This window comes from Hippocampus zosterae, chromosome 11 (assembly GCF_025434085.1).
Source record: "Hippocampus zosterae strain Florida chromosome 11, ASM2543408v3, whole genome shotgun sequence".
In the NCBI taxonomy this organism is placed as follows: Eukaryota; Metazoa; Chordata; class Actinopteri; order Syngnathiformes; family Syngnathidae; genus Hippocampus; species Hippocampus zosterae.
The window spans coordinates 16,459,896-16,467,378 of NC_067461.1; the positions used below are offsets into that span (position 1 = coordinate 16,459,896).

The 7,483-nt window shown below is 48.7% G+C and overlaps 1 long non-coding RNA gene across 2 annotated transcripts; it reads right to left on the minus strand.

Moving 5' to 3' along the window:
- Positions 1 to 323: 323 nt before the first annotated feature.
- LOC127610865 (uncharacterized) lies at positions 324 to 3,689 on the minus strand. 2 transcript variants are annotated; one of them, XR_007965055.1, is made up of 2 exons: positions 2,533 to 3,689; positions 324 to 1,747 (listed from the first exon to the last, which is right to left on the minus strand). It is a non-coding gene; the product is annotated as an uncharacterized LOC127610865 (long non-coding RNA). The 2 variants fall into 2 exon arrangements; XR_007965056.1 differs by having other exon boundaries at positions 2,528 to 3,689.
- Positions 3,690 to 7,483: the final 3,794 nt, after the last annotated feature.

The window sequence follows — 7,483 nt, forward strand, 5'->3', positions numbered from 1 at the left end:
TGACACGTCTATTCCAGCAGATAATTACCATAAGGAAATTGATGCTTTAGTGTGCACGGGGGAATTTAATTTGCCCCGACAACCTCACAGCATAATGCTTTCCTACAGAAAGAGAATTTTTCACTTTGCAGTTGACTTTTTAGAGAAATGGGACTATTTAATGTGATTATCAGCCTTGAACGCATTTGACTTATTAAGGTGCCCTATGCAATTAAGTGCTACATGCTGCTCATGCTTCCACATGTGAAACATTGAATACTGCTTAAGGATCCATGAAATAGGAAGCCATATCACATTGTTTGGTAGTCAGGTGCACCCCCGCTCCCCCTCCCCAGACTTGCCGAGTGATATTAATTACAACAACATGACTTGCTTCAGGTTGTGGATCAACCTCAAGATTTTCTGTTTACCATAACTTGTAATGACCCAGTTCAGAAATGAACATGTAGATTCATGTCAAATTCAATCATTTCTTCAAGACTTGTGTTGGTACGTTCATTAAGAGTACAGCATATTAGTCATATGTCCTTGATGTATCATCTAAAAGCAAAATACCTTGCCCGAGTTGGTTCCGTAGGCTTCGCAAAATCAACGTTGTTGGATTGTGGTACTCATGGGCGGAATTAAACCTGTAAATCGAGAAGATTTGAGGGTTGCTTCTACGTGAAGATTATAAGAAAGATGCCTGTAAAGCTAATTTTCTGTCACGTTTTCGAGGTGGTAGGTGCAGGACCCCAAAAAGCAGGGAGGCAGGAGGTACACGGTGGACTGAGCAAATTATATTAACAAAAAACTTACTGAAGTACTCAAAGTCTGGAAACCAACAAGGAACCAATGTAGCAAAAACTTAGGACAGAAACAAAGTATGACAGGAGCACACAGACGTTCACATACTCACAATGATCCAACAAAGACTGTCAGAACCCAAGGAACTAAATACAAGCAAAATGACGAGACAACGAGAAACACTTGTAAAGGACACAAAGGGTGGTGGGAGCTGATTGGTTAACACATCGGTGTCAAACTCAGGTCCTGGAGGGCGGCTGTCTTGTATGTTTTCCAAGTCTCCCCATTGCAACACACCTGATTCAAATGATCAGATCATGAGCAAGCTCTGTGGAAGCCTGACATTGATCCAGTTCATTTGAATCAGGTGCATTGCAACGGGGAGACTTGGAAACCATGCAGGACAGCGGCCTTCCAGGACCTGACTTTGGCACCTATGGGTTAACACAAGGGACCCGAATGACGAGAACAGGTGAAGACAAAAGGACACGAGGGAACAAAACCGAATCTAGTCCAAACAAAAACATTACATTTTTGATCTTTTTTTTCCCCAACAGTTGTATTTTACAGGAGAAAACTATTCCAGGATCAAAGAAAGCGAAGAGAACAGTCTTTCACTCTAAATACGCTTTCTCTTTAATTATAATACATTCATTTTAGTAATGTTGATATTTCTTTCAGGCGTCCAGGTGTTCCAGTGGTTAGCGCGTCGACCTCACAGTGCATTGGTACCGGGTTCAATTCCAGCTCCGGCCTCCCTGTGTGGAGTTTGAATGTTCTCCCCGGGCCTGCGTGGGTTTTCTTTGGGTACTCCGCTTTCTTCCCACATTCCAAAATCATGCATGGCATTCTGATTGAACACTCAAAATTGTCCCTAAGTGTGGGTGTGAATAGTTGCTTGTTTCTGCCGGTTCAGGCTGTCCCCCGCCTACTGCCCGAAGACGGCTGGGATAGGCTGACCCTTGTGAGGATAAAGCGGATCATAAATGGTAAGATATTTCTTACAAGCTTCATATAAAATAGTAGAAGGAGAACAATGTGATTAATCTGGATTAATTTTATATCAGGGACCTGTGGTCAGGGCAGTCTGGGGAGAGGCAGAGTTCCCTGTGCCCTCTCCTGCTTATGAAGAATAAAAATAATAATAATTATTCTTATTATAATAATGAAAAGAATGACAAGAAGTCCTTTTCTATTTGAGTTCGCTGGTCTCTGTTTTTTTACCGGTCCAATAATGTCAGTGATTTTGATGCATGGCACTTTGTGTGTTTACAACATAAAACGTGTCAACATAGAATTTCATGTCATGCATATGCTGTTTATACATCATATTTTGGGAAGGATCCGAATTAAGATTAGATTGAAGAAATTGTTTTCACTTTCTGCCGTTTCTGTCCACTTCTATTGGGCTGAGATCCATCAGAAGATGATGACGTTTCAAGGTAGTTTTGCGGCCTTGAGTGCCATTCTAGTTCCACACGGATGATTTGTTGAATCCTCGCTCTTCATAACATGAGAGAAGATCCAAAATTGCAATTAAAAAAGGCAATTCCGAAAGTGTGAGAAGCTGTGAAGTGTTGCGAGACTACACCTCCGACTTATGCAGTCATTACCACACGTCTCAGATCATCCTGGGTCATAAGTCTCAACATTCCCTCAGCAAAACAATGGGGACCACCTAGCTGACTTGCTTTTTCATACCTGCATGTCAAACATTAAGAAAAAGGAAAACGCTTCTGACCCAACTCGAAAGAATTGAGGAAGTCGGCGAGTGTTGCTGCAATCCTCATTTTAGCCAAGAAGACGCAGCAGGCCACAGCGCCCCTGCCCAAAGTTCCTCCTTTTGCAAGCAACTGCCTGAACGTTGTGCTTCTCAGGAGATAAGAGCAACCTCCCACCAAAGGTGACTCAGCAATCCAGCACACGACCGCTCTGAGATAAGACTCGGTGGGGCCGAAAGGTCGTGGAATACTGTAGTGGGAAAAACACACTTACACTGAGAGAAAAAATAATAATGCAAAGGGAATTGATAATAATTATTATAATATTTACTAAAGCAAAAATTACAGCAATATAAGGGCACAAAAATATATTTTTAAGTGGATCATGTGGTCAAGGCGCAAAATGAGTGACAAGATCCTTATAGACATTGAAATGAGATTGTTATTATTATTGGAGAACTGCGAATAAGGCCTGATTCGATTTGGCCAAGTCATTATTTATTTTTAAAAAGTACATCAATATTAATCTTCAAATCATATATATTTCCATCATATCCAACATAATATTAACAGTGAACAGTAGGTATGACAATGCCAATGTCAAGCATGTGCTTGTGAGTCATACACAGCCTGAGTAATATGATATGCCTTTAATGAAATACTGTTTAGGGAGATATACAGTATCTGCTAAGTTGTTGTTGTTGTTTTTTTTTAACAGAACAAAGAGTGGAATACAGTATTTACCTTTATAACTTATTCCCTGAAAGTAAAATAAATGGTCAGCAACCTTGTGTTAAAGAAGGAAAAATCTCACAATGGTCACTAAAACAACTTAAAACTAGTGATGAGACTGGAAGAGATAAAAAAAAAATGTGTCCAATAATAATTATATTGGGCGGTATCCAGTGGTTCGCGTGTCGACCTCGCAGTGCAGAGGTACTGGGTTCAATTCCAGCTCCATCTTCCAGTTCTCCCGAGGCCTGTGCGGGTTTTCTCCGGGTACTCCAGTTTCCTCCAACATTCCAAAAACATGCATGGTAGGCCGATTGAACACTCTAAATTGTCCCTAGGTGTGAGTGCGAGTGCGGATGGTTGTTCGTCTCTGTGTGCCTTGCGATTGGCTGGCAACCGGTTCAGGGTGTCCGCTCGCCTACTGCCCAAAAACAGCTGGGATAGGCACCAGCATGCGTATCCTTGCTGTCTCACCCTTGTGAGGTTAAAGCGGATCAGAAAATGGCTGGATGGATGAATTATTATATTGGAGATATATATATATATAATATATAACTTAATTTGTGGACAGTTAAAACTTATTTCAATGACCATTGTGGATTTTCTTCCCCTTACTGAAAACGTGCCAACAATTTTGTCAGTGTGTGACATTTTTTCTTCACAAGTGAATATGGTTCTCGAGTGTCTCAATGAAATGTCTGTTTTATGCTTTCGTTAAAGTTCCCCAAGGATCAGGTTTTACACCTGCAATCTGTCCCTTCTTGAAGATTGTCAGTTTTTAAGGGGCAGTCATGTCTCATACAAAGGTGACACTGCTCATTACGGCACACCTTCATTAGCATGACAAAGAGTTGGAGTGATATACGGTGGATTCAAGTTGAACCACGAGTCTAAAGAAGTGAATTTGAGGCGTCAAATGCTAGCTCGCCCCCATGAATTCATTTGGAGTCATTTTCACAGGTGGCGGAAGCATTCATCGGCAATTTGCAGAATTACGCTTGGACGATTACTCTGCTCACCTCGTGTATGTGGTGCATGCACACCCTGTCAACAACCAAACAACCAAGTCTGCGCTGCCTATCAAAAGCAAACACCGTAGTGAATGCTAATCTTTGCATCCAACCAAACTCAATGCAGCGCTGCTTCCCCCCGTTTGGATTTGAACACAGCAGATATTCCCCTGGCCTAGCTTCCAAGGTCATGGGGTGGAGAAACTTGGTGAGGGAGTAGTGATTATTATGAGAAATTAACCAGACTGTCGCTTCACAAATGGGCACAATTCATATCGGCTCATTTTCGAGAAAAAGGCAACATCGTAGCATTTCCTCATTTGTTTAATTTCACACTTGATGGGTAGTGCAGACACTCCAATAATTCGACAATTTGTACACAAATAAGAAGTCAATTTTCCATAATATAGCTCATTATATAATATGGCTTGTCTGAGATGATGATATGATTTGTCTGATATGATGATGGTTTTACAAGAGTATATTGTAGCCAGTGTAGATTAATAATTGACTCATAATTAGACATTTTTAGTGGTGTCACGTTGAGCCCGAGGCGATGAGGAATCGCCTCGTGCACAACAGAAAAAAAGAGACGAGGTGGATCCCCGGAAAAAGCAGACAACAAAGGAATCTTGTAAGAAATAAAGGGTTTTAATAAAGAACAAAAAGAGCCCGAACAGGGAAAACGGTAACAGAAAACGCTGGTCAATTAAGGACCAGGACAATAAGGAAGATAACCGAAAACGCTCGCGAAACGATAAAGGGCGAGGAACTACCGAAATAGGAGAGTCGTAACGATAAACCAATTTGGTTACAACACGAAATGCGCGAAGGTAGAGGCCGTAAGGCAATAGGGCAGCGAGAAATAATCAAGCGACGAGATTAGCGATAGCGAGCAATGGCACGGTATGGAATTCTCCGGCAGTGAGATGACTGCCGGAGTCGCTTAATAAAGGCAGGTAATCAGCCCGAAATTGAGAGCAGGTGCACCGAACAGGCGGAGGGAAAACTCCGCCACCTGTCGGCGAGCACGCGACGTGACAGTACCCCCCCCTCAACGGACACCTCCCGGCGGACTACCCGGTTTGGACGGATGAGCAGCGTGGAAGTCGCGCAGAAGGGACGGGTCAAGGATCCAGGAGCGAGGCACCCATTGCCGCTCCTCCGGCCCGTAGCCCTCCCAATCGACCAGGTACTGGAAGCCCTTGCCCCTGCGCCGAGAGTCCAGGATGGCACGAACCGTGTACACATGGTCCCCGTCGACCACCCGCGGGGGCGGCGGCGGAGCGGGAGGGGGCGCCAAGGCGCTGGCAGACACAGGCTTGAGCAGGGAGACGTGGAACACGGGGTGGACCTTCATGGAGGCTGGCAGCCGGAGCCTGACCGCGACGGGGCTGATGACGGCCTCGACCTCGAACGGGCCAGTGAATCGGGGCCCCAGTTTGGCAGACGAGCCGGCCAGGCGAAGATCCCTCGTTGCCAGCCACACCTTCTCTCCCACCGCGTATGAGGGCGCCGGGCGCCGACGACGATCAGCGATCTGCCGGTTCCGGGACGCAGTGCGGGATAACGCAGCCCGGGCCTCCCTCCACACGTGATGGGCCCGCTTAAGGTGGTGCAGCACGGAAGGGACCTCCACCTGCCCCTCCTGGGACGGGAACAGCGGTGGCTGGTATCCGTAGGCCGACATGAACGGCGATCTGCCTGTAGCGGAGGAGACGAGAGTGTTGTGGGCATATTCCACCCAGGGCAGGTGGTCGGCCCAGGATGCCGGACGGTGGAGACAAACACAGCGGAGGGCCGCCCCCAGATCCTGGTTGGCGCGCTCAGCCTGTCCATTGGACTGGGGGTGGTATCCCGAGGTCAGGCTGGCCGTAGCTCCGAGGGACCGGCAGAACTGCTTCCAGACGCGGGACACAAACTGGGGCCCCCGATCCGACACGATGTCCGCCGGAATGCCGTGGAGACGGAAGACGTGCCTGATGAGGAGGTTGGCGGTCTCCAGCGCCGACGGCAACCTGGACAAGGGCACAAAGTGAGCGGCCTTGGAGAAGCAGTCCACGATCGTGAGCACGACCGTCCGGCCCCGGGAAGGCGGTAGACCCGTGACGAAGTCCACAGCGATGTGAGACCACGGGCGAGGAGGAATGGGCAGCGGCTGGAGCAGTCCCGCCGGAGGTTGATGTGACGACTTGCCGCAGGCGCAGGAGGTGCAGGCCTTGACGAACTCCGTCGCGTCGCGGCGGAGCTCCGGCCACCAGAAGCGCTGGGCGACGAGCTGCACAGTCCGGTTCACCCCGGGATGACACGCCACTTTGGACGCGTGTCCCCACTGCAGGACCTCCGAACGAAGGGCAGGAGGCACGAACAGCCTCCCTGCTGGGCACCCCGCCGGCACCTGCACCCCCACCAGGGCGGACAGGATCCGCTGCTCAACCTCCCACTGGACGGCCCCCACTATGCACTGGGTCGGGAGGATGGTCTCCGGGGAACGGTCCCTCCCCGCAGGTTCGTGGAGCCGGGAAAGGGCGTCAGGCTTAGTGTTCTTAGACCCGGGGGAGTAGGTGAGGACGAAGTCGAACCTGGTGAGGAAGAGGGCCCACGGGGCCTGACGGGCGTTTAGTCTCTTCGCGGAGCGGAGATAGGCGAGGTTCTTATGGTCCGTGTACACGGTAAAAGGTTCCTTAGCCCCCTCGAGCCAGTGCCGCCACTCCTGTAAGGCGGTCACCACAGCCAACAGTTCCCGGTTGCCCACGTCGTAGTTCGACTCGGCGGCACTGAGTCGACGGGAGAAGAAGGCGCAGGGGTGCAGCTTCTGGTCGACTGGGGAGCGTTGGGACAGCACCGCACCCACCCCTGAATCCGAGGCGTCCACCTCTACGACGAAAGGGCGGTCAGGGTCAGGATGTTGCAGTACCGGGGGACTAGTAAACGCCGCCTTAAGATGAGCAAACGCCGTATCCGCGGCAGGGTCCCACTTAAAAGGGATCTTGATCGAAGTAAGGCGGGTTAGGGGAAGCGCCATCTGGCTGTAACCACGGATGAAACGCCTATAGAAGTTGGCGAACCCCAAGAAGCGCTGCAGTTCCTTACGGTTGGACGGGACCGGCCAGTCAGTGACCGCACGCGTCTTAATGGGGTCCGCCCGTAGCTTGCCCTGTTCTATAATGAACCCCAGGAAGGAGATGACGGGAACATGGAACTCACACTTTTCTGCCTTGACGAAGAGCCGGT